A 26,309-nucleotide genomic window follows, 5' to 3' on the forward strand; every position below is an offset into this window, starting at 1 on the left:
TTCTCTGCTGCACTGCTGCCACCGCCTCGACACCCGCCACCGCCACCGCTGCCTCTCCACTGCCACCGGCGCCACCACCATGCCCTCCTCCTGGACCAGGGGCTGGGAGGAGGTCTGCCCTCTAACATGCTGAAATCCTTTTTCGTATCTGAATCCAGTGCAGCATCAGCTCTGTGGACTCCCTGGCTTTGGGTGACTGACAGGGCAGGGGCCTTCTCCTCCCCAGGGATACTGGTTTTCTGTTTTGTGACTTAGAATTGGAGAAGCCCTTGGGGCCCTGGGAGCGATTTCTCTCCAGGACTGTGATCAGTGGCTCCCTGTCAACCCCCCGGGGGACAGATTCAATGGGCTCCACAGAGTTAACGTTATGGTGTCTCACATTCTCCTCAGTGACTTGAAGGACTGAACCAGGAGTCTGCTCATCAAGTGTGACAGTTGGGCGGGGTTGCTGAAACCTCAGAAACCGGGAATAGAATTTTTCAAAGTGACCCTGACAAAATGAGGGAGATGAACAACACCACAGGAGGATGTTCAGAGGGGACGAACACGAGGTGGTACAAAGACCAAAACCGAGAACTAATATACTAATATGGTACGTGGGGGACGAGAGAGATAGGCAATGATTGTCTTGACACAGGTTAGTTCAAAAAGAAAAAAAACTGGGGGGAGGGTGTCAGGGTGGGTCACGAGTTGACAGAGTTCATAGTGTAGAACTGGTTTTTTCCTCCTCCCTCCTCCCTCCCACCCTCTCCCTTCTCCCCTCCCCCACTCCCTCCCTCCCTCCCTCCCTCCCTTCTTTCTAAAACTAATGCGAATACTAGCATATAAGATAGCATGGAGTTGCTGGGAAGTAACCAGAGTCTGAGTTTTTAGAATTAGAAGTAACCTCAGAGTCATCTAGTCCAACCCGCTTCTTTTATAATTGGGGAAATGGGCTCAGAAAAGCACAATGTCACAGTTAGTGTTAGAAACAGACCTAGAATGCCGGCCAGTAATGTGGGACCTTTCCCACGGTCCTCAACTTTCCCCACTCTACCTAGTATCGCTTCGTTCTTTGGGAACAGTAAGGGGTCTTGCCCTCGGTCAACCCATTTTCCTCACCTGTGGAAAAGCTGGAGAGGGTCTGGAGAAGAGCAAAATCAACCCGCCAAAGGACTAGGGTTTTTGTCTTTTTGTTTTTTAATTTAGAAAGGAAGAAGCCAATGAGGTAACATTCAATCATTGTGGAGCACCTACTGTTTGACAAGTGTGGTATAGCATCTTCAAAAATGGAACTCGTAAATAAGGACAGAGCTGATGATCTAGTCTCCATTTCTTCTGAGAGGGATAGAGGGGGAAAGATTAAGTTAGACACAGGGCCAAACTTGGCTGGAGATAGGAGTTGATCACGGCACAGAGTAAGTCCTCCATAGCAGTTGCCGAATTGAATGAATGACACTAAGGGAAGCACTGGTGCTCATCTTCCTGAAAGCAGAGGGCTGGGTTACATGACCATTTTAGATCGATTCAGAGTCTTTGCTGTTAGGATCCTTTGATTGCTCAGATATTACCAAATTGGGCCTCCTCTTCTAGGGTATGTGTGTCTGTCTGTCTGTCTGTCTGTGTGTACCTCCATATTAGGAGGCTTTCTATTTGGGGAGGATTTAGACATTGCCTCTCCTCTAAGAACTCAAGGTGCCATAGCAAACCCAGCTCCAATCCTACTTAGGATCCATCAGTGAGAGATTACAGTTGGTCTTCACAGCTTTGAAAGGTCTGGGTAGAAGTGACCTCCAAGGCAGGCAGGGTTTCAGTCGAATTGGCAGTCAGCACTGTGCCCAGAGAGGGGTTTGAGTGTTCTCGGCCCCCTTGCTGACAGCCAGCCCTGAGTCCCGCTAAAAAGCCCAGGTCCTTGTTTGAAGAAGGGCTGGGAATATACTTGGATTTTATTTCACACTGCAAAAATCACTGGTGCCTAGACTGGGTCCAGTCTGCATCCCTAGATTTATCTAGTTTCTCTATTAGTCCTTTGGGGAGCTGGACACAGCTATCTTGGGATCTGAACTTGTGGTGGGTGTGAAAGGCCAGAGGTTGATCACTGTGGAACTATCCAGAGGAAACAAGGATGGCTATCAGGACTGTAGGCCCGGCCCTGTGCTGATTTATATACTATGAGAGATAAAAGATACCCCCGTTGGGGTGCATACTGTCAGGAAGACAAAGCTGAACTATGATCAAATGAATGAATTGTATAATCTATGTGACTTCAATTGTATGGTAAAGGTTAAAGGGGCTGAGAAGTTGCAAGGAAGGCTATGGTGAGATTTGGGTGGGTGGGTAGAACAGTGGGGATCCCAAATTGGGAGAAGGGCCTCAGCCAGAGCATGGAGATAGGTTGAGACATGCATGAGGTGTAGTGAGGGGTCGGACTTGATCCACATAGAGGGTTCAAGTTAAATGGTGGGAAATCAGATTGGAGAGGTAGGCTGTGGTGGTCTTCAGAACAGCAGAGGAGTTCTGAGTGTTCCTGGATGAGTTATGGGGTGCCCTAACTTTTTCTTTGGCTAATGATCTTCCAGAGAGGAAACAAAACCTCCTCAGCAACTCTTGTGTTCCTTGTCTTCTGCAAGGAGAAGGATTTTTGGAGTAGAAGGGACAAAGTGAGCACCAGAGACAGGCTCCTCAAGGCAGTCTAGTCCCAGGGAGCCCTTAGCTGCTCTCTGCACCTCCATCTCATAGTCTGGGTCAATAACAGCCTCAGGCATTGTGATGACCTGCAGCTCAAGTTGCAGGACAACTGGTGGTGGCTTTGAAAATCCCACATAGAGTGAAGGGGACAACACACAGCTGCTTCACGGAGATCAATGAGTTTCATATTGATTGAGGGCAAGATTCTAGAACAAATGATGAAAAGGAGGGTTGGTGAGCATTTCCAAAAGGCAGAGATCACTCAGCCCCTGCACAGATTCCGGAAAAACAGATCATTCCCCAATCAGCTCATTTCCTTTGATAGGGTGACTTGATGGGTAGATGAGGAGAATGCTACACCTACAGTGTATCCGGCATTCAATGGAACATTCGCTCATCACACTCTTGGGACAATATGAAGAAATGCGGGGATTCTAGGCAGATTCTTAACCGGTTGAATGACTACACACAAAGGGGTTCTGTTTTCACATTGCTAGATCAAATTTGAAAATTACACATAGCTGCGAGAGAGAGCCAAAATGTGAGATGACAGAATAAGAATTCATAGAGATGTCAAGAGGCCGCTATGATGGACTCACTGTAGCAGAATCAAAGTTTCCAAGGACAAAGATGAAGTCACCTATTTGAGTTCCAAAATGTAACAGTACAACTGTAGGAAGTGAGAGATGGGGCTTAGAGGGGTTTAGAGTAAATGAAAGCCCATTGTGAGCCATGAGTCAAAAGCGTAGTTTGGTTGTTACAGAAAATATTGTGACCTTGGGCTGTATTAATGGAAGTATAATGTCCAGAAAAAAGGAGGTGATCATCTGGTGCTACTCTGCACTGGTCAGACCACAGTCGAGGCCCTCTGTTCAGTGCAGACATCACACTTCAAGGGAAATGTCAACAAAAGTATAGCCAGAGAAAGAGTGGTGAGAATAGTGAGGGGACTAGAAAATCCCAAGAGAAAGTTGTCTACTGTCAGCAAATCATTACTGGGCTCATGGTGAAGAGGAAGCTGTAGATTTATTCTGTGTATGACTCCAAGGGCTCCGGGATCTAATGGGTAGAAGTTACAGGAAAGCAGATTTGGGTTCAACATAAGGAAGAGGCTTTTTTTTTTCTTTCTTTTTTATAATGAAAAAATGATAATAAAAGTTTTGGCTCATGATTCCAGCCTCTTGAAGTCTTTTTAAAACTTAACATCAACAGGGGAGTGGGGGGATAGCCCAGTGGTAAAGCACGTGCTTGGCATGAACAAGGTCCTGGGTTCAATTCCCAGTACCTCTATTTAAAAAATTCTTTAATAAAATAAAATTGATTACCGACAGTTTCAAAAACAGAGAAGAAAAAATTCCTAATGTCAACATCCTGATAGAAGCATTTTTGCTGTGTTTAGGAAGACCTTTCTCATGATTAGTCATGCTCTCTGAAATGAGACTGGGACTACCCCAAAAGGTAGGCAGCTCGCCATCCCCAGAGATATTCAAGCCGTGACTGGACAACCGCTCAACGTGGGTGATTCAAAGCATCTGATAAAGGACTGAGCCAGATGACCTCTAGCATTTCTGGGATTTGATGATACGTGAGCTGGAAAGTCTCATGATAAAGTATTCAGAAAAATATTTCTGGAGCCTATGGGCACGGTAGGCTGGAAACAAAGATAATTACTAGCCAAGAGGTACCTACTCTGAGGGCCTCAACTATTTTCACCTCTAGCCCCCACCCCTACCCTTGACTTGAATCCCCAAATTACAGTGTCAGAAGCCGACTTAATGGTTGCCTAATTCCTCACCCTTATGATCTGATGCTTGATTCCCTCTGCAACCTCCTTGCCAAATAGTTATCTTGTCTCTGTTTAAATACCTCTAGTGATGGGAATATCTTGTCCTTTCAAAGCAGACCGTTGCATAATATTTGGTCATCTTAAACTATCATAAAGTTCTTTTTCAGGTTGAGTCAAAATATGTTTTCCCAGAGCACATGCCCTTTGCCCATCTTCTAGAGCAAAACAAGATGACTCCTTCTTCGTATGATGAACCTTCCAGTATTTGAAAACTTGAGCCCAAACCACCACCATCCCCCTTATTGATCCCTTCTCCAGGTTAAACAGTTCCAGTGGTTCCTATACGATGACTCTGATGTCCTCTCACACTCCCGGCCCCTCTCTGTTGTGCATGCTCCAGGTTGCTAACGTCCCTGTTCCTGTGTGGTGTCCAAGGCTCAAGACAGTCCTCCACTGTGGTCTAATGAGCAGAGAAGAAAGCACAACTGTAATCTCCCGCATCCTAGACCCGAATTCATTAGCATTTCGGGCAGTTAGTGTCAAAAATAATGAGCTTACAAGCACCACAGACACCTGAAACCTTTTCACACAGAGTCATGTCTCTCCTACCTTGCACTTAAGCATTTGTTTTTGACAGATTTGATGATGAAACTTAACATTTCATTTTCCTGGTTCATTATGGCCTCTTGGGATCTTCCTGAAACCAGCATCATGTCATTTACAAATTTGATCAGCATGCCATCAGTGTCCTGATCCAAGACGTTAATTAAATTAGTGGACAGGCCAGGGGCCTCTGAAGAGCCATTAATCACCGGCTGTGAATATACCTTACCGTCCTATCTTCACCCCACATTTTTTCTTCTTATCCACAAGGACATCTCACACCAGGACATTCTTAAACAAAGTGAGATTGCCTTCTGAAATCCTCTTTGGAAACAAGGGAGAGGGGAGTAAAGAGAGCCGAGATGAAAGGAGTTTGACCTTTAGATCTTCCCCCTCCCTTTTCCCCAGTCCCATGATGAGTTCCATGACCTCAGTCTCCATGAAGGAATTTCTAGCCAACAGCGCAGGTAGAGAAGGTTGAAAGAACTGAATTTAGGGTCAGAAAACCTGCCTGCAGACCCATCTCTGCCTCTTCCCAGCTGTATGACCTTGGGCCAGTTCTTTAACTTCTTGGGGCCTCTTTGCTCATCTGTTAAATAGGGATGCTAACACCTACCTCACAGGGTTGTTGTGAAGATTCAATGGGAAAATGGATGTGAATGTGCTTCGTAAACTGTAAGAACCATGTAAATGTAAGATATGACTATCACTATTATCTATTGAGGGTTGACTATGCATCAATAGAAGGTATAAAAAGATAAGTAGGCTATGATCCTTCCCCTTGGGGAGCTCACAGTTCTGTAGCGGAGATATGTTCACAAACAACTGTAACGTGAAGTAGAAGAAGAGGGCAAGTGGCACAAAGTGTCATGGGAATTTAGAAAAGCGGAGGTCCCTTTGGACTGGGGGACATCAAAGAAGGCCTCATGGAGTTCTTCTATCTGCGCCTCAACAAGTTGGTTGGAGCTGACAGACAGAAATGGCTGAGAGAGGACCGCATTCCAGGTGGAGCCTGGAATGGGAATTTATGGAGCATGTTTGAGGGGCTGGAAGCAGCCCTGTCTGATAGTAAGAGGCGATGAGGGTGGTTGGCCACGGCACAGCTTTAGACCTGGTCATTGCTGACATGCCGATGATGGAGCGCTCAGCCCTCCAGAAGGAGGACCAGCATTTGAGCAGAACCCCCTAGGTCTCATGTCTGCCACTCTTCAGCTGACCTCCTTGAAGGAAAACAACTCTTCTGGAGGGTGGAGGCATCTGAAATGATTCCAGGAAAGTCACCATTTTCCTTATCTGCAGCTGAGAACTAGGTCTCCAGGAAGGGTGGGGACTAAGATGGTGTTTAAATCCTAGGAATCTTCAGCTGGAAGTGGCTCTAGCTTAAGGATTTAAGTGTTTTCACTGAATGAGAGTCATCCACCATATCTGAAAGGCTTCTTATTTTTCAATTCCATGTGGGGAGCGGGGAGGGAGAGGAAAATAGTTCAAGGGCTCTCAAGGTCCATTTCCTTCCAGGTTCTTAGGAGTTATGGTTATAATTTGGTGCCACCTGGTGTCAGAGACGGACTATAACAGCCACCTTCCCGCCTTCCCAAAGTTAGAGCGCGGTACTGGCACCCATCATCTAGGATGGGGCTAGCTTCCTTCCAGTTGGGTAGAGCTGGCCATTCGGAGGCACTCCGGGGTCTGGGTAACAAGAAAGAAGAGGGAGAAAGGGAAAGTGCTGTTCTAGGTCTCATGGCCGTCCTTTCCTCTGTCGCTAAAATTTCTATTCTCCCCAGATTATCCCTGGAGATGTGTATTTTCCCAAATACTACAGGATTGTGTTTGCCATGTCCCCCTCTTCCCACCCACGCCATTCACACATTTTTAAAGATGGCTTGAATACCTATAACAGATACTAATGCTACAAGATCTTTTTCAGACTTGACCAAGAGACACTGTTGTGAGCTTCTAGGGTGGCCAAGGGAGTAACAGTAAAAGGGCCTGGTTCCCCCTACAAGCTCAGGTTTAAGTGTCTCCTCCTGAGTGAGCAGCTATACTGTTCTAGAACAACTAGGCCCAAACTCTTTCATAAGAAATCTGTTCCCAGGGGGCTGGAGGGTGGGTATAGTGCATGCTTAATATCCCTCAGGTCCTGGGTTCAATCCTCTGTGCCTCTATTTTTAAAAAAAACTGTTCCCTACACTTCTAAAAGACTAGGTGAGAGAGAATGGGGGGCCTCAGAGAATAGAACAGGTGGTGGCCCCTTTTTCCTTCAAACCCCATTCCTGAACAGAGTCAAAGTGATCAGTAGGGGGAGGGAGAGTGTAGCTCAGTGGTAGAGCACATGCTTAACATGCCTGAGGTCAATCCCTAATACCTCCCTTAAATAAATAATTTTAAAAACCCAAAGTGATCATTAAAACTAAAAACCGGATTGGTCTGATGAGGTCTCAAAATAGAGTAATAGTAGAGGGTAGATTGAAGCCAGCGCTAAGTAAAGACAAGACTGGGCTAGCGAAAAGGTGCATCTTCTGGCACTGCCTCCATCCTAAGGTACCCTGGAAATCTGCTTTTCTGTTGTGCCCCATCTTCTTAGGCACAGCTCTGCAGGCTCTTCTGAGTGCCTGGGCCAGCTCTCAGTTTGGAGTATGGATCGTGGAAGCATGAAAATGGCTGAAGTGCAAAAAGAAGGAATCGGTAAGATTAGAACGCTTCAATTCTCCGATCCCAACTTTTGTAAGTCCCAGCTCTTCCCTGGTCCCTACAATACAGGGAGGCAGGAGTGAAGGCCCCCTAACTGGACTGGCCAAAAATTTAGCAAATCTCTTTTTATCCCGTAGTTTAGCTACAACAGGGTTGCCTTTTTTTTTTTTTTTAAGTAATATTTGCTATGAAACTAACAGATAAGAACAGGAACAAAAGAACACACAAACAAATGGGTTTATGGGTTAACTAACATTTCTTACCCTATCCTAGATCAGCTAAAGTCTAACTGTAGGTGAACTTATCTGGTGCATTATACAGGACACCCAACCAAGTCCTTTTGTGTCAGGGCAACCTTGCAAAACAGGTGAGAGGTCAGAGGTGAGACCAAGCTGCTTAGACTTCAGCCTGACATAGATCTGATGAGCCTGGCGGTCCCCGGCAGAATCGGCGTCCCACCGTTGCCTTCTTTCCTGGCCCCGGGCTGCCTTCTGGTTCTGCAGTCACCCTGGCCCCTGGGCTCCCCGACCCTTTCCTGCTCCGTGAGAGAGAAGAGACTCAGTGAAACTCCACTCGTTCACATATTGTTCTGATGTTTCTTAGGACATATGTTTTGGCAAATAGAAGTGTGCTTGTGAGCCTCATCGGAAAAAAATTTGGATTCGAGATTGCTTCTGAAAACCTGCTTCCTTTCGTGGCCGTTCCTATTATTCTCACTGGTGTCCCGTTTAGTCCCCTAAAGTGGCCATGTGACCTTGATGGCAAACGCCATCTTTCTAAGAAGCCTGCGTGTGCTGCATCAGACTCCTCTGACGGCTGCTCGCGGCTCGGTCTTTTCCGATTTCAAAGCCTTAAGGCCGCCCACCGAGACCCTTTTTCCGGTCTGAGAGGCCTGGGAGGCTCTCAGGTCATTTGTGGAGGAGACGTGATTGACACGGCCTGTGTCTAATGAATGCTCTTCTCCTTCCCAGCTCAGATTACAAGTTCCGCTCTCCTTCCCAGCTCCTTTTTGATGACTCACCTCTCAAACTCCTCGCGTTCTCTCCTTCCTTATATTCGCCCCACCCGTCCTTTCTCTCTTGGCTCCTCGTTGTCCCCCACCTTTAAGGGAATGGTTCTTGTGAATCCTCTCTGGTGTAGTTTTTACTTTAAACATATAGAAGCAAAAAACATAATTTCCGCTCAGAAAAGTGAATGTTCATTTCCTTATAAGGAGCTTAACCCGTGACTGTTCGGTGAGGTTTCCCTTTCTCATGATGGGGATGGCTTCTGCCTCTGTTTCCAGTTCCACTCCAAACCCCAGGCAGCTCTGAGTTCCTAGCAAAGGTCAAGCAGCCCCGTTCTAACTGCTGGTGTCGCTGAGGGAGGAGTCCGAGGAGGCAACGACCAGGGTTGGAAGTTTTCAAACACTTCCTTGGGTCTCTGGGGCATCTGCATCAGGTACATATGACAGCTTTCCTGGGGACTGCAGCCCTAAAGGGGAAATAGACCTTGAGTCGTGGAGAGCGAAGTGGGGGGTGGGCAAGTAGGGGGCTGAGACAACTTAGAAGTTGTCCTGGACCCAGTCTATTTAAAGAGGTGAATGAATGGATTTTCACCTGGGCAAGGGTCCTCACAGCATGCTTTCCTGGACAGGCCAGTGAAGCCAGTAGGAAGTTGGCAAGGAACGGCCTAAGTTTGTCCCCCTTGGGTGCTTGTGGGCTCAGTTGCTCTTTAGTGCTCACACATTCATCACCCCTTCTCTGCTGTGTATTATGCCACAGCTAAAGTCTGTGACTGAGAGCTTCAGTTCACCTAGGTTTAACACTGCCTGTATAGGGCTTTGGGCATAGTTGAAGTCTGAGCATCATACCAAAGGCTAGAGACTCAGGGACAACCCAGTCTGCAGACTGCGCTCAGACCCAGGCATCTATTCGGAGGGGATTTATACGCTTGGGTATTGTGTCTCTGGGAAAAGAGAGGAGTTTGTCGCTTGGGGGAAAGAAGGTGCTGAGAAATAGGTAGGCACCTTCCTTTTCTATTCCCTTCTCGCCGGCCCGCTGCTCTCCCTTTGGAGGCCCCTGGGCTAAGTCCCGTCCGCAGCTCAATTGCATTGTCCAGGCTTGCCCCTCGGCCTCTGAGAGGAATGTAGCCAATGAACAAGAAAGAGGCGGCATACTTTCTGCCCCTGCTGGGGTGAAAAGTAAGTGGAGACACAAATCTTATCCCCTCCCCAGCTTCTGCTCCCACCTCCTCTCCTTCATCTTCATCACAAGACAGTTAGGAAGCATTTCTCTGCCCAAGGCTCTGTCCTCATTAGTTTACACCCAGTCTTAGCCCTGACAATCAGAGGCAACAAGGGCTGAGTGACACTGACAATGCAGAAAAGCACTTACACATAGAGGTGGTGCCGAGGGGAGAAGTGGGCTAATGTGGTCAGATGTGTGGTCCAGAGATGTTCACGCCGGTGTCATATCTGGGGGTCAATGCAGTTTGGGGCTGAGGAATCAGGGTAAATGCATGTAATTGTGATGAAATGTCAGAGTGGGCAATTGTGAGAGTTTTAGATCTAGGTAGATTGGGGCAAGCAAAACTATTGGCTCTCAACTGTAAAGGATTCTTAGAGGAGGTGAGATTTCAGAAATAGCTGAGTGACAGGACCAAATGGCCATAAGGTATTTACATCCTGAGGTGGGAGTGGAATTAGCAAATGGACTAGACCTTGGTCAGGAAAGCTTGAATAACCACTGATTGTTAGTCCTCCTCCTCCTCCCTTCTCAACACACGTGTTGAGTGCCAATTCTGTCCTAGTACACAGGGAACCTAAAAATACTCATGATCGCAAGTGGTTATTGAGTATGTCCTGTGTGCCAGGTACTGTGTTAAACACGTTGTCTTATTTACATCTCACATTTGCCTTATGATGTAGGTATCATTATTATGCCCATGTCGCACATTAGTTCAAAGAGATGATGTGATTTGCCCCCAAATCACGCAGCGGGCTGTAAGTGGAAGAGGTGAGATTCGAATAGAGGCAGGTAGCATCTAGAACCCATGAATTTAATCAGTGTGCTCTACCTAATATTCTAGTTGGACAATGATAGAATGCAACTTTTTTTTTAAATTTTGAGGAGGAGGTAAGTAGATTTATTTTTTTGTGTTTTTAATGAAGGTACTGAGAATTGAACCCAGGACCTCATGCATGCTAAGCATGCCCTCTACCACTGAGCTATACCCTCCCCACTAGTTGGACAGTGATAGAAATGGTGGCTGAGGAAGCTTGAAGAGGGAGGACCAGGACTTTGAAAGCAGACCAGGTAAGGCAGAAGCTCCCAGAAGCAAAGGTAGAGCCTCTGGCCAGCTATTTAGACAGACAGGTAGAGCAAGCTTCTGGGTAACCAGGATGCAGCAGAAACTAGGAGGAAGTCCAGCCAGGCAGGTGGTTGGCAGCCAGAGATTCTGGCAGCCAGTAACAGAAGTTCTGCCATGGGGCCTGGGCTTACAGCGCAGGATGCCGGATGTCAAAAGGTCTGGCAAGAGCTAGATGAAGTACTATTCTGGCAATGACTAAGGTGCCAGACAGGCCACTGAGGTAAGACTAAGGAGCTGGAGTCACTTGAATAGGGGCTTCAAGTATGGGCTGTTCAATAACAAACCAGGAAACAGCCCAGTTATTATAGCTAGGAATCAGCTCCATTCATTCATCCTCCCATTTCTTCTTTCAACCACATTTTTTGGGCTCTCCCTAGGTGGTAAGTGCCATGCGAGGCTCTGGGGTAAGACCCAGTCTAGTCGGGGAGCCAGACCTATAAAACGGGTAGCTACAATACTATGGTTAGTTCTGTTAGAGGCACAAGTGGACTGTTGTGTGTGGAGGAGGCAGATGAGACTAACTTTCCTTGGGAGAGTTCACAAAGAATATGAACTCTGAGCTGGGTCTTCAAGGAAGATGAGAAGTTTCCCAGGCTCTGAAGTGGTGGAGAGAATTTCAGGCAGAGGGAATAACCTGGGCCAAGGTACAAAGTCTTGAAAGAGTAAGCCACATTTGGGGAACAATAAGCAATTCATACACGGCAGGGAGCAGGGGAATGTGCATCTGAAGAAGACCAGAGGCCAGGTTATGAAGGCTTTTGTGGCTGCTGCTGGCAATCTTGGACATTCTCCCACAGGTAAAGGAGACCCAGCTGCGGGCTCTATGTGGGCAAGTGACAGGATTGCATTGAGGTGTTTCAGGAAGACTGCATGGGAATAGTGCCCAGATGTACCGGAGGCAGGCAGATCACTCAGGAGGTGATTGAAATTGTGCAGGCAAAAAATGATGGACGCTTGAACTAAGACAGTGACAGAGAGGATTAGTTCAAGAAAACATTTCTACAGGGAGTGCTGACAAGACTCAGTGACTGATGTGGTTGGTGACTGATGGGAAGAAAGAAGTCATGGACAACGCCAACGATTTCTTGCTTGACAACTGAGTCTAGGGTGACATTATTCACGTAAAGACTGGGACTGTAGGGCCAGGAGTGGGTTTTATGGGAGGAGATAGAGTTCAGTTTGGGATCTGTTGAATCAGAGGTGCCCAGTGTTGTGCTTGTAAATGTTTAACTACCAGCTCTGTGTAGTGATGAGACTCTGGTTTACTGATTTCTGTGGTATAAATATACCTACCATGGCCAATTTCAAGCTACCCAATGTGATGTCAACCTGCTCACAAAATTCCTGAAAATTTAACAATCAGTCTCAGAAACCTGGAAAGGACTGTGCTAGGCTATCTGGGGCACAGGCTTATGATGGCATTAGTTAAATAATTTTGAGACCACACCACTGGACTGAGTCAGGATTTTCAGAACTCCAGTAGAGAAGCTAATGGGTTCTTTAAGCAGCTAACCCAAGATCAAGCAGAACAAGAATTAATTATATGGTACTGAATGAACTGATGAAGAATGATTATGGCTTTTGTTTGGAATATTGCTGCTGGATTTAAGGAACCCCTTTCTCTTTTCTCTTAAGTTATCTGTACTCATAACAACCAGTAGATTATACCTCTGCAGTCAAATGCTCTACCACCGAACCAGTAGATTATACTTCTGTAAACAGAAATGAAACTTACCTTTTCTCTGTAACTGATCTCACCAGAATTTGAAAACTTATATTGAGTATTCTTATTTCCATGACAATATGATTATTTGCATAAGTTGAATAAGACTCTATCTTCCTTATAACAGGACATAGTTAGAAACATTGCATATATAACCAAGGCTTTGATTGGAATGTCATATTTGAAAATGATGTGCACAGAATCAGATATGGCCAGACAGTTCTTAGGAACTCAGGTTGACTTAATGGAGCCAATGCTTACAAAGCCCTCTTGAGAAAACTGGCCTGGTACCTGACTTACAGGGTCCCCAGCCTTACAGGTGAGAAAGGAAGGTCCTGGAAGGAAGGCTCAGGAATCTTGGGCTATTTTAAGGACCTCAGGAAAAGAGGAATTCACCGACATCTACAGGTATTGCAGGTGAAATCTGGTGGCAAGTTCTTGGCTTCCAGAAGGTTTTTGAAAGTCTAATGTGAGTTTCTTCATGAAGAGCTCCAGCAAAGCAAACTTTAAAAGGCGTACGTGGTGAATTACCACTTTTGCTGCATTTATGTAAATAATCAGGCCAAATCTCATGAGATGAGACATATTTTGTAAACAAGAATCAAAAAGGTAGGGGTGATTGTAGAGAGAAATTTTGCGTTCCAGAGAAAACTAGAGTAGACTTTTATGGGTTATTAGATTCTAGTCCTGTTCATTGTCATTGAGCTGTTTTTCACCTCTTGATAAACTACATTTTATTTTCTACTTTGTTATCTACCTGTACATTGGATTGGATCCTGTCATCTTGCACATTTTGTCAGCCCTTACCAATTTCTTAATTCTCCTAGTGTCCCTCAATAGCTGGTTACTCTCCAAATTGGCATTTCAAATTTTTCTCCCACCCTCTTGACTTGGTACCACTGAGAACTAAAACATGACTCTCCAGATCCTTACTGGGGTTCAAGGTTGTCTTGTACCTGAACATCCCCGCGGGATCTAAAGAAGCCACGTAAGCTGAAGCTGGACAACCTGATATAAACCTCAAAGGGGTCATCACCACAGCAGATCACATATGGGCGTTGGTGCCTACTCTCATGTGGGCCACTCAGGAAGTTCACTGGAACACCTGCACCTTCCATGCTCTGCTCCAGGAAATAACCATGCAAACTGCAAGCTAGAAAACCTGTCAGATAGCCACCACCGTCTGCATTCCACTAATGTATAGATAGCTTCTTTGAGTCCAGTGTATAGAAATCTTGTGACTGGCTGACTTCTGGACTCAGAAACTGGGTTTATAATCTGCTCCAACCACTAATCTTTCTATTTCTTTTGTATTCATAGAAATCCCCTTTATTAAATGCCCGATGGTTTACATTATCCAATGAATATCCTCTACTACCTAGTCTAAACATATGGTTCAGTTGATCCTTAATAAACAAAAGGCAACCAGATGAGAAATGGATTTAAATTGCTTAGAGGAAAGAAGCATGTCTCTTCTTTGGTCTGTCCAGCCCAGTCTTAGCAAAGAATTCTGCTAAGTCATCCTCCCATCCTTGGTGAGTGATCACCCTTGATATCTGATCAGGTTCTTCATCCTCCACTTTAAGGGGATTTGTTTCGTTTTGTTTTGTTTTCTCTGGGGGGAGGTAATTAGGTTTATTTATTTATTTATTTCAGTGGAGGTACTGAGGATTGAACCCAAGACCTCCTGCTTGCTAAGTACATGCTCTACCACTGAGCCATTCCCTCCCCTTCATCCTCCACTTTAGATGTGTAAGTCCTTGGTCTGCCTTTAGCAAGAGTCTTAGGTCAGTTTAGTGAGAATCCCCCATCCTTGACATCTCCTCTTAGTAACTGTCCATCCACTGACTGCTTTACTCTGGTCATTGGGCTATAAATCCCCACTCATCCTTGTTCAGACTTGAGCCCAATCTCTCCTCCATACTGAAAGTCTTCTTTATCATTATGTAAGGCAAAATCTATAAACTTCAAGGAGAAATAGATAAATCCACTATTACAGCTGGAGACTGTAAAACCCCTCTATCATAAATGGACAGATCCAGTAGGCAGAAAATAAGTAAGGACAGAGTTCAGTTCAACAGCACCATCAAAAAACTGAATATAATTGACATTTTTGGCTACTTTTTCCAAAAACAGCAGAATACACATCTTTCTCAAGCTCATATGGAACATTCACATAGACCACATTCTGGCCATAAAACACACCTTAAAAAATTTAAAAGAATAGAAATCAAACAATGGCTGCTCTTAGACCACAGTGGAATTAAAATAGAAATCAATAACAAAAAGATAATTAGAAAATCCAAAAATACATAGAGATTAAACAACACACTTCTGAATAATACAAAGGTCAAAGAAGATATCACAAGATAAATTTTAAAATATTTACAGCTAAATGATGATGGAGATATCAAAAGCTTCACAGATAAACAACAGCTAGAAGCATTCAGCATCACCAAATCAGCTTTACAACAAATGTTAAAGGAACTCCATCAAACCATAAGAAAAGAGAACAAAAAGAAGAAAGAGAAAAAAAAAGACCTACAAAAGATTGCTTTGGTAGTTCGGGGTCTTTTATGGTCCCATATAAATTTTGGAATTGTTTGTTCTAGTTCTGTGAAGAACATCTTGAGTATATTGACAAGAGTTGCATTGAATCTGTAAATTGCTTTGGGTAGTATGGCCATTTTGATAATGTTGATTCTTCTAATCCAACAGCACAAGATATCTTTCCATTTCTTTATATCATCTTCAATTTCCTTCATCAATGTTCTACAGTTTTTAGAGTATAGGTAACCTCCTTGGTTAAGTTTATTTGTAGGTATTTTGTTGTTTTTGATGCAATGGAAATGTTTATGCCAGTTATACAATTCTGGTTTTTGAAGTGAAAAAAAAAGCAAATGAAGGGCCACAAATGGCAAAATATCCTTCTTTCTTCTGGGTGAGTTGTATTTCATTATGTATATATGCTGCATCTTCTTTATTCATTCATCTATTGATGTGCACTTAGGATGCTTCCATATCTTGGCAATTATAAATAATGTTGCTGCTGATAGCGGGGTGTATGTATCTTTAAAAATTTTTTTAAGTATCAACCACTTTACTGTTTATCATACTTTATCTGTAAGCTGGATTGATTTGATTTTTTTAAACATTTTTTATTGAGTTATAGTCATTTTACAATGTTGTGTCAAATTCTAGTGTAGAGCACAATTTTTCAGTTATACATGAACATGCATACATTCATTGTTACTGTATCTTTTTTAAATTAATTCTTATTTTGTGGTTGGCTTTATTCCTTTAATAACTATGTAAGTTTAAAAAGCTAAAGCTCTAAGTGTTCTTAGAAACAATGAACAGTACATATATGTAAATTTTAAAAATATGTGCAGTGTATTGTGTATATGTATTTATATGCAATATATTGTATATGTGCAGTCAAATTGTAACAATTCTACCTAATAAAACTGAAAAATGAAAAAAATATTTACAGCTAAATGAAAATGAATACACAAATTACCAAAATGTGTGGAATGCAGCAACAGCAGCACTTAGAGGGAAATTTATAGCATTGAGTGCTTGTGTTAGAAAAGAAGAAAGCTCTAAACCCAGTAATCTAGGGAGTGGTGGTTATAGCCCAGTGGTAGAGCATATGCTTAGCATGCATGAGGTCCTGGGTTCAATCCCCAGTATATCCACTAACAAAAAATAAACTAATAAAATAATAACCAAATAATTCAAATAAACAAAATAATCTAACTTTCCACCATAGGAAACTAGGAAAAAAGAGCAAATTAAATTCAAAATAAGCAGAAGAAAGGAAATAGCAAAAATTAGAGCAGAAATCAATAATATTGAAAACAGAAAATGATTGGAGAAAATCAACAAAAACAAGCTGAGACTTTGAAACTATCAATAAAATTTGTAAGCCTCCAGCCAGGCTAACTAAGAAAAAAGAGTTACTAATATCAGAAATGAAAGAGGGGTCATTCCTATAGATCCATAAGGATAAAAGAGGAATGCCACGAATAACTCTATGCCCACAAATTTGACAACCTAGGTGAAATGGACCCATTCCTTGAAAGACACAAGCAGCCAAAACTCACACAAGGAGAAACAGACAATCTGAATAGGCATAATTATTGATGAAATTGAATCCATAGCCTTCCAAAAACAGAAAACACCAGACCCAGATGGGTTCACTGGTGAATTCAAACAAACATTTAAGGAACAAATTATACCAATTCTCTACAATCTCTTTCAGATGTTAGGAGCAAAAGGAATACTTCCTAAATCATTCTATGAGGCCAGCATTGCCCTAATATGAAAACCAGACTAAGACATTACAAGAAAAGAAAACTACAGACAAATATCTCTAATGAATGTAGATGCAAAAATCATCAACAAAATAGTAGCAAATCAACTTCAACAATGGGTAAAAAGAATTATACACCATGACCAAGTGGGATTTATCCCAGGTATGTAAAGCTGGTACAACATTAGAAAATTAATACAGCCAATCACATCATGATCATATAAATATATGCAAAAAAGCATTTGAAAAAATCCAACACTGATTGATGATAAAAACTCTCAGTTAAACTAAGAATAGAGGGAAACTTCCTCTACTTGATAAATAATATCTACAAAAAAAACCTACAGCTAACATCATACCTAATGGTAAGAAACTTGAAGCATTCCCACCAAGATCAAGAACAAAGCAAGGATGTCCCGTCACCACCCCTTTTCAACATTGTACTGGTAGTTCTACCTAATGCAATAAGACAAGAAAAAAGAAGAAAAGTTATACAGATTAGGAAGAAAGAAATAAAACTGTCTTTGTTTGCCAATGACATGATCATCTAGGTAGAAAATCTAAAAGAATCATAAACAAGAAACTCCTAGAACTAATACACAATTATAGCAAGGTTGCAGGATACAAGGTTAATATATAAAAGTCAGTCACTTTCCTAAATACCAGTAATGAACATATGAAATTTGAAATTGAAAACACAATACCACTTACATTAGCACCCCCCAAAATAAAATACTTAGATATAAATCCTACAAAATAAGTATGAGATATATATGAGGAAAACTACAAAATTCTGATGAACGAAAGCAAAGAAGAACTAAATAAATGGAGAGATGTGCCATGTTCATGGACTGGAAGACTCAATATTGTCAAGATGTCAGTTCTTCACAGCTTGATGTGTATATTTAAAGCACCTCCTCCAATGAAGACATACAAATGATAGCCAATAAGCACATGAAAAATGCTCAAAATTGCTATTAGAGAAATGCAAATCAAAACTACAATGAGTCAGGATGGCCATCATTAAAAAGTCCACAGATGATAAATACTGGAGAAGGTGTGGAGAAAAGGAACCCTCCTACACTGTTGGTGGGAATGTAGTTTGGTGCAGCCATTATGGAAAACAGTATGGAGATTCCTTTAAAAACTAAAAATAGACTTACCATATCATCCTGCAATCCTACTCCCGGGTATATATTCCAGAGGGAACTCTAATTCAAAAAGACACCTGCACCTCAATGTTCATAGCAGCACTATTTACAATAGCCAAGACATGGAAGCAACCTAAATGTCCATCAATAGATGACTGGATAAAGAAGTTGTGGTGTATAGATATACAATGGAATACTACTCAGCCACAAAAAAATAAAATAATGCCATTTGCAGCAACATGGATGGACCTGGAGACTGCCATACTAAGTGAAGTAAGCTAGAAAGAGAAAGAAAAATACTATATGATATCACTTATATGTGAAATCTAAAAAAGTAAGACAGATGAACTTATTTACAAAACAGAAACAGAATCACAGACATAGAAAACAAACTTGAGGTTACCAGGGGTGAAAGGAGGAGGTGGAGGGATAAATTGGGAGTTTGGTATTTAAAGGTACTAACTACTGTATATAAAACAGATAAACAGCAAAGTCCTACTGTATAGCACAGGGAACTATATTCAATACCTTGTAATAGCCTCTAATAAAAAAGAATATGAAAAGGAATGTGTGTATATATATATATATCTGAATCATTATGCTGTACACAAGAAACTAACACATTATAAACAGACTATTCTTCCATAAAAAATAAAAGAAACTTACAAAAAAAAAACCCACAAAGCAACTCCAATCAAAATCCCAGCAAATTATTTTGTGGATATCAGCAAACTGATTCTAAAGTTTATATGGAGAGGCAAAAGACCAAAATAGCCAACACAATGCTGAAGGAGAAGAACAAAGTTGATGGACCAACTATCCAATGTCAAGACTTACTATAAAACTACAATAATTAAGACATTGTGGTATTGGTGAAGGACTAGACAAAGAGATCAATGGAGCAGAATATAAAGCCCAGAAATAGACCCACACAAATATAGTCAATTGATCTTTGACAGAGGAACAAAGGCAATAAAATGGAGCAAAGGTAATCTTTTCAACAAGTGGTGCTAGAACTGGGCATCTACATCCCCCCAAAATGAATCTAGAAACTGATCTTACACTCTTCACAAAAAAATAACTCAAAATGGATCATAGACATAAACATAAGATTCAAAACTATAAAACTCCTAGGAGATAACATAGGAGAAAGCCTAGATGACTTTGGGTATGGCAGTGACTTTAGATACAACACCAAAAGCACAATCCATGAAAGAAAGAAAGCTTAAAATGAAAAACTTCTTTATGAAAGACAATGTCAAGAGAATCAGAACACAAGCTATAGACTAGGAGAAAATATTTGCAAAAGACACATCTGATGAAGGACTGTCATTCAAAATATATAAAGATCTCTTTAAAAGTATTTTTGGAGGGGAAGGAAATAGCTCAGTGGTAGAGTGCACGGTTAGCATGCATGAGGTCCTGGGTTCAATCCCCAGTACCTCTACTTAAAAAAAGGAAAGACTCAAATAAATCACTCAGCAAGAGTCTTAGAGTAAGAAGACACTGAGGCTAGAATTCTGGGGAGCATCTACAGAGGAGGACAACGCAGAGGAAAATCATGAGCATGATATCATGGCAGCCAAAGGAGGAGTAATTTTCTAGAAATGGGATTTGTTCATAGAATCAGTTACTACTGGGAAGTTCTCTCTGAAGTATGTCTGTGGCTTTTCTGATATGGAAGTCACTTATGAGCATAACGAAAGCTGATGGTTGGGGCAGAGACCAGAATGCAACAATTGAATTATTATGGGAAGTAAGGCAGTAAAGATAGTGAATGGGAACTATTTTTTCTGAAAATCAGAATCTGGGCATCTCTTTTCACAGTAGCAATGCCAGTTACCCTATGTTAGATAACAAATATACAGAAAGTGAGTGTTACAATTTCTTTCAATACCAGCAAGCATTTTTTGGGGTGCTTTGGCCACTGGGGATATGGAGAAGAACAAGTTGAGGTCAGTGCCCCCAAGGCGCTCCTAGTGTAGTAGGAGACAGAGCAGTCTGCAAGCCCAGAGGAGGAAACAGTTTCTGCCAGGAGAAGGGGCTGGGAATTTGCGAAGTCTTAACAGAGGAAATGCCATTAGAGCTGGGATTTGAAAAATGAGTGGAGGTTCTCCTGGTGAAGGGCTGGGAGGGCATTCTAGATAGAGGGACACATAGGCAAAGGCTTGTAGGTGGAAATGTCTCTGCCATGTTTGGGGATGACTAGTGGCTCAGTGCAGGGGCATGGCTGGACTGTAAAGGGGGTCTTTCAGCCATGTTAGTGGGTTTGGACTTTAACATAGATCATGGGAAGCTTTCAGAGCTTTTTTTAAGCTAGATGGGTCACATGTCCAGAATTGGAAGGATAAAATTGCAAGTGGGGAGACCCACTGAGGGACTTCCATAATTATCCGAGCACGAGGAGATGAGAACCTGTTCTAAGAGAGTGGCATGATCTTGGAGGAGAATGAAACAGAAATAGCAAAGTAAGGTAGTTGACTGAACTTGATTTAGGAAATAAAGATGATGACTTGAGATTGATCATAGTGAAATTATTAAGCTCTCGAGCTCTGGAATCGGGAAGAATCCTGGTTCTGCAACATCACAGTTGTGTGTCCTTAAACATCTCTTTAACATAAACATGTTCTTTAACATCTCTGAGCCTCTACTTCCTCATCTGCAGAGTGGGGATAATAAAATGCCTACCATATAAGACAAAACTGAGTAAGTACTCAATAAATGTTAGCTATTATTTTTAATATGATTATTCTTATTGCCCACTGAATTTCAGTGACTGACAGAAATCTCCAAGAGGCAGTTGGAAATGTGAGTTGAAGTGTAAAAGGAAGATATGGACCAGAGGTTTCTGATTCACCTTATAAATATAATAGTTGATCTCGGAGAGCAGCTGAGCCACTGTGACAGGCAGAGAACAAAATTTTGCAGAATATTCATATTTAGAAGTGGTAGAGTACAGAAAATTAGTGGCATGAGAGAGAGAGGGAGAGGTCCTTACCTTGGAGAGGATCCTTAAATTGCTAAATGCAGTGGCTTCATCTAAGTCCTCAGTCCCTGACACCTCTGCACCATTGGATGCAAGTGACCTCTTCAAGCCTTCTTTTAGAAACTCTTCTTCAGTTTCCATGGCATCCTAGCTTCTCTGATTATGCATAGGATGTCTCAGCCTTATCACTTTCTTGCGCCAACCCCCTCATTTTACAAATGAGGAGACTAAAGAGCCAGAAAATGGAAGTAGCTTGTTCAAGGTTCACAGTCAGTTGTTCCTTCTTTGGTTTTTTTTTCCCTTTTCTCACTTCCCACAGTTCTTTTCTCTTTGTTCTCTTATACTCACTTCCTCTTTCTAAAGATTCATCTGTTTGCATGGCTTCTGGGATAGCCTTTAGGTTTTTGATGGCCAAATTGAAATCTCACCCCCTTGCCTCTCTCCAGAGCTGCTATCCCACCCTTTCAACAGTTAGTCAGATGTTCCACTGAAACCTCACGCTCAGCATGTCTGAAATATCATCTTTCCCCACAAGGCTAACTTTCCTCTTTTGCTCCATTATCCTCTCAGTGGCACCTCCATTCTCCTAGTCAGTTAATCCCTTACCAAATCTGATCAATTAGCCTATATACATGTCCACATAGTGCAGTAGTTAAGCACACTGCCTCTAGGGACAAGACTGCTTGGGACCCAATCCTGGCTCTGTAACATTGGGCAAGTGACTTAGTCTGAACCAGAGGCCATTAGAGCTGGAAGAGAGCTTAAAGATAATTACTTCTCCAAGCTTCACCTTTTTTGGAAAAGAAAACTGCACCATAAAAGGGAAATCCCCACAGCCTGTAAATCAGAGTTAGGACTGTAAGCCAAGGCTGTTGGCGCCCCAGTCCAATGCATTTGGACTACACCATATTGCCTCTTGCAATCTTATTGGATCTGTCACCACTGCCCCCTCCCTAGATTGAATATTTACAGCTTCATGCCTGGATTATTGACCCAGCCTTCTGCTTACTCTTGCAACTTCTCCTTTACCCCATCCTCAGTTCATCCTGCCAAGTTAATCTCCTGAAAGCATCATTTCCATCTTGTCATTCCCCTCATCAAAAAGCTTTTAGGGGGTTGGGTACGGCTCAGTGGTAGAGCGCATGCTTTGCATGCACAACATCCTGGGTTCAATCCCCAGTACCTCCATTAAAAATTTTTTTTAAAAAAAAGAAAAGCTTTTAGTGGCTCCTCATTGCCTCTTAAATAAAATTCAAATGTCCAAGCTAGGCATCAAAACTCCTCCAAAATCTGGTGCCAATCCACATTTCCATGCCTCATAACCCACACTGCCCTTTCATACTTCGTGGCCCAGCCATGCCCCATACTGTGTGTTCCTTGAACAGCTCCTGCACTTTCATGCCCTGTTGCCTTTTTACATAATGTTCTCTCAACTTTGAGTGCCTGACTTTGATTTTCCTCCTATCGAATTCTTATTCATCTTTCAAGGCCCAACCAAATGTCTTAGTGGATGAAGATTTTTCAGATTCCCCTAGTCCAAATTCATCTCTATGATAATATATGTGACAGGAGTTCTCAACACAGATAGGTGTTTAGTGAGTTCCTGTCTCCCTTCCTTTTTTCACCTGTGTTCCTACATCATATTGCTGATACCTCTGTTTAACACTTATTTCACTTACCTTATATTCAAACTGGTTATTTCGACAACTTGTAAGACTTGTCTCATTCATCTCTGCATCCTCCATAGCCCCTAACAAGAGTTCCTGGCACACAACAGGTACTTAACAAATAGTTATTGAAATGAAAGGAAAGGAAAACTGTGGAGCCAAGTCTTGAGACATCACTTCATTAGTAATTCAGCAAGACCAACTCCTGTTGCTGAACATGGAGTGATGATGTTGAGAGAAGGAAAATCCGGGAAACCTTGTTGGCAAATCTTCAACAATGTGCTTTGGAGAAGCCTTGGTAACTTTCGACCTGACAGTTTGCTTGAGGGTGATAAGGTAGGAAATGTAACACAACTTAGATTAAGTTCTTATCCATACATGGTTTAAAATAAGATGAGGTCAAGGCAGGTCCATTGTCCCTAGTCAGTGGGTTTACAAGTAGCTGGAGAGCACAGTGGTGTTGAAGAGGGGAGAAGGTGGATGTGGAACCTCTTTGGAGCCATTTGCAAAAGGAGGCTACCATGATCCAGAAATTAATCTTTCCCTGGAAAAGGATCCTTTTTTCACTTTTAATTTTTTAAATGGAGGTACTGGGGATTGAACCCAGGACCTCAAGCATGCAAAGCACACACTCTATCACTGAGTTCTACCCTCACCCCCAAAAAGGATTCTTGACCGAGCTCCCTGGATCACTTCCCTTGGAAGAGTGGGTAACTGTGATGGGTGATGCAGGCTGAGTAGGTTGGCATGTGTGACACATCTTTATGGTGTCAGGGTCTCTCGGTACCAGGGTCTGTTCCAGGCCATACTGGACACAGCTTTTAGCTAAGGCTACTGTGCTGATCATTCCAGTTCTGGAAGTGATGCCTGGAGTATAGCCAAGGTAAAAGATGACTGCATTCTCATGTTGGCAGTTTAAGGACAGGTTGAGTCCTCAAGTTCATTTCTTTGTTTTGTCCACTCCCGTTCATTAATTCAATTGTCATTCATAAAATGTTTTCTAAACACTTACTATGTGCCAGGTACGTAGGTGCTGAAACAGAGGTGAATGGTCCCTGCCCTTAAAAAGTATAATTCTAATGGAGACACACAAGTAAACAGCCAATATGATGAACTTTGATAAGTGCGATCACAGAGATATGCAGCACAAGAGAAACCGTGGGATAGAGAAAGTGGAGGGAATAAAACCTAAACTCCCGAATTTAGCACAAAAGGCCACTGACTACCTCTCATGACTCCTCAGCCTTTGTATGTTAAGGGCAAACTACCTGAGCTGAGTTTCAAAGAATGAAGAAGAGTTGGTAAAGAAATAGGAAAAAAATGTGGGGGGAGGATGTAGCTCAGTGGTAGGGTGCATGCATAGCATGCACGATCCATATAAATAAATAAATAAATAAATAAATAAATAAATAAATAAATAAATAAATAAATAATAAATAAATACCTCCCCCCAAAAAAATTTTTTAAAAGAAATTGGAAAAAGATACTATAGGTACATTTTATCCTAAAGACAGTGAGCAAGGGGAGGAAGCTAGTGCTAACTCCTCAGATCCCTGGTGTGGGCAATTGTGTGGATATGAGACCATTCAATGGGATAAGGGAACATTGGAGGGGCAGCAGGTGTGGGAGCAGAAGAAATGAGATGGACACTATATATATATATGGAGATGAGAAGTGAGGTCTGGACTGAAGACACAGATTTGGATCTATCAGTAGTTGAAGCCATGGGTTAGATGAGACTGCACAGGGAGAGTCTGAAAAGCGACAGAAATTGGGGGGAGGGTATAGCTCAAGTAGTAAGGCACATGTTTAGCATGCATGAGCCCTGGGTTCAATCCCCAGTAACTCCTCTTTAAAAATAAACACATAAGTAGACCTAGTTACCTCCTTCACCCCCACAAAAAATCTTTTAAAAAATGGCAGGAACAGAGTGCATGGAACTCTGAGAAGCATCAACATTTAAGGGGCAGAAGACAAGGAAAGCATGGAGTAGTCGAGAGATAAGAGAGAGATCAGTAGAGAAAAGTGTAACAAAATTCAAAGGAGACTAATGTGGCCATTAAAAATCATGTTTCAGAAAAGACAAACTACAGAATGGGAGAAAATATTTGCAAATGATGCAACTGACAAGGGACTAATTTCCAAAATATACAAACAGTTCATACACCTTAATATCAAAGAAACAAGCAACCCAATCCAAAAATGGGCAGAAGACCTAAACAAACAATTCTCCAATGAAGACATACAAACAGCCAATAAGCACATGAAAAAATGCTCAGCATTGCTAATTGTCAGAGAAATGCAAATCAAAACTACAATAAGATATCACCTCACACTAGCCAGAATGGCCATCACTGAAAAGCCTACAAATGATAGATGCTGGAGAGGGTGTGGAGAAAAGGGAACTCTCCTACACTGTTGGTGGGAGTGTAGATTGGTGCAGCCACTATGGAGGACAGTAAGGAGGTTCCTTAAAAAACTGAAAATAGACTTACCATGTAATCCAGCAATCCCACTCCTGGGCATATATCCAGAGAAAAATAAAATTCAAAAAGACACATGCACCTCAATGTTCATAGCAGCACTATTTACAATAGCCAAGACATGGAAATAACCCAAATGTCCATCAACAGATGACTGGATAAAGAAGTTGTGGTACATATATACAATGGAACACTACTCAGCCATGAAAAAGAATAAAATAATGCCATTTGCAGCAATATGGATGGACCTGAAGGTCGTCATTCTAAGTGAAGTGGGCCAGAAAAAGAAAGAAAAATGCCATATGACATAATTTATATGAGGAATCTAAATAAAATAATAGTAAGGACACAAATGAACTACTTATTATTTATAACTTAGATGATTGGTTTCTTGAATATGTGTAAGCACATTTGACTGTCCTTTATGATTAGATTACTGCATTCTGTTGATTCTTATTTTATAGTTGGCTTTATTCCTTTGATAACTATGTAAGTTTAAAAAGCTAAAGCTCTAAACTGTTCTTAGAAACAATGATCAGTACATATACGTAAACTAAAAAATCTGCAGTATACGACGTATATGTATCTACATGCAATATAATGTATATGTGCAGTCAAACTGTAATAATTCCACCTAATAAAACTGAAAAAGGAAAAAAATCATGTTTTAGAGAAAAATTTAATTACATTTTAAATGGTCATGATATAATAACAAGTGAAAGAGGATATAAAATAATGTGCATTGCAGAGAACGGATTAGTGGTTGCCAGAGGTGGAGGGGGTGGGTGGAAGGCGGGCAAAATGGGTGAAGGAGGTCAAAAGGTACAAACTTCCAGTTATGAAATAATGAAGTCCTGAGGATTTAATGTGCAGCATGGTGACTGTAGTA

General features: G+C 42.1%; 2 long non-coding RNA genes across 2 annotated transcripts in view; one reads left to right on the top strand and one right to left on the bottom strand.

Annotated features, from left to right (window-relative positions):
* The window catches only part of LOC116661965, a 31,307-nt gene extending 9,869 nt beyond the window's left edge, over positions 1-21,438 (bottom strand). Inside the window, exon 1 of the long non-coding RNA XR_004317925.1 lies at positions 21,283-21,438. This is a non-coding gene — a long non-coding RNA (uncharacterized LOC116661965). The remainder of the gene's footprint in view (positions 1-21,282) is intronic.
* Positions 10,160-26,309, top strand: part of LOC116661966 — a 16,693-nt gene continuing 543 nt past the window's right edge. The window contains exons 1-2 of the long non-coding RNA XR_004317926.1: positions 10,160-10,170; positions 12,333-12,336. This is a non-coding gene — a long non-coding RNA (uncharacterized LOC116661966). The remainder of the gene's footprint in view (positions 10,171-12,332; positions 12,337-26,309) is intronic.

Source organism: Camelus ferus, chromosome X, assembly GCF_009834535.1.
Source record: "Camelus ferus isolate YT-003-E chromosome X, BCGSAC_Cfer_1.0, whole genome shotgun sequence".
NCBI classification, from domain to species: Eukaryota; Metazoa; Chordata; class Mammalia; order Artiodactyla; family Camelidae; genus Camelus; species Camelus ferus.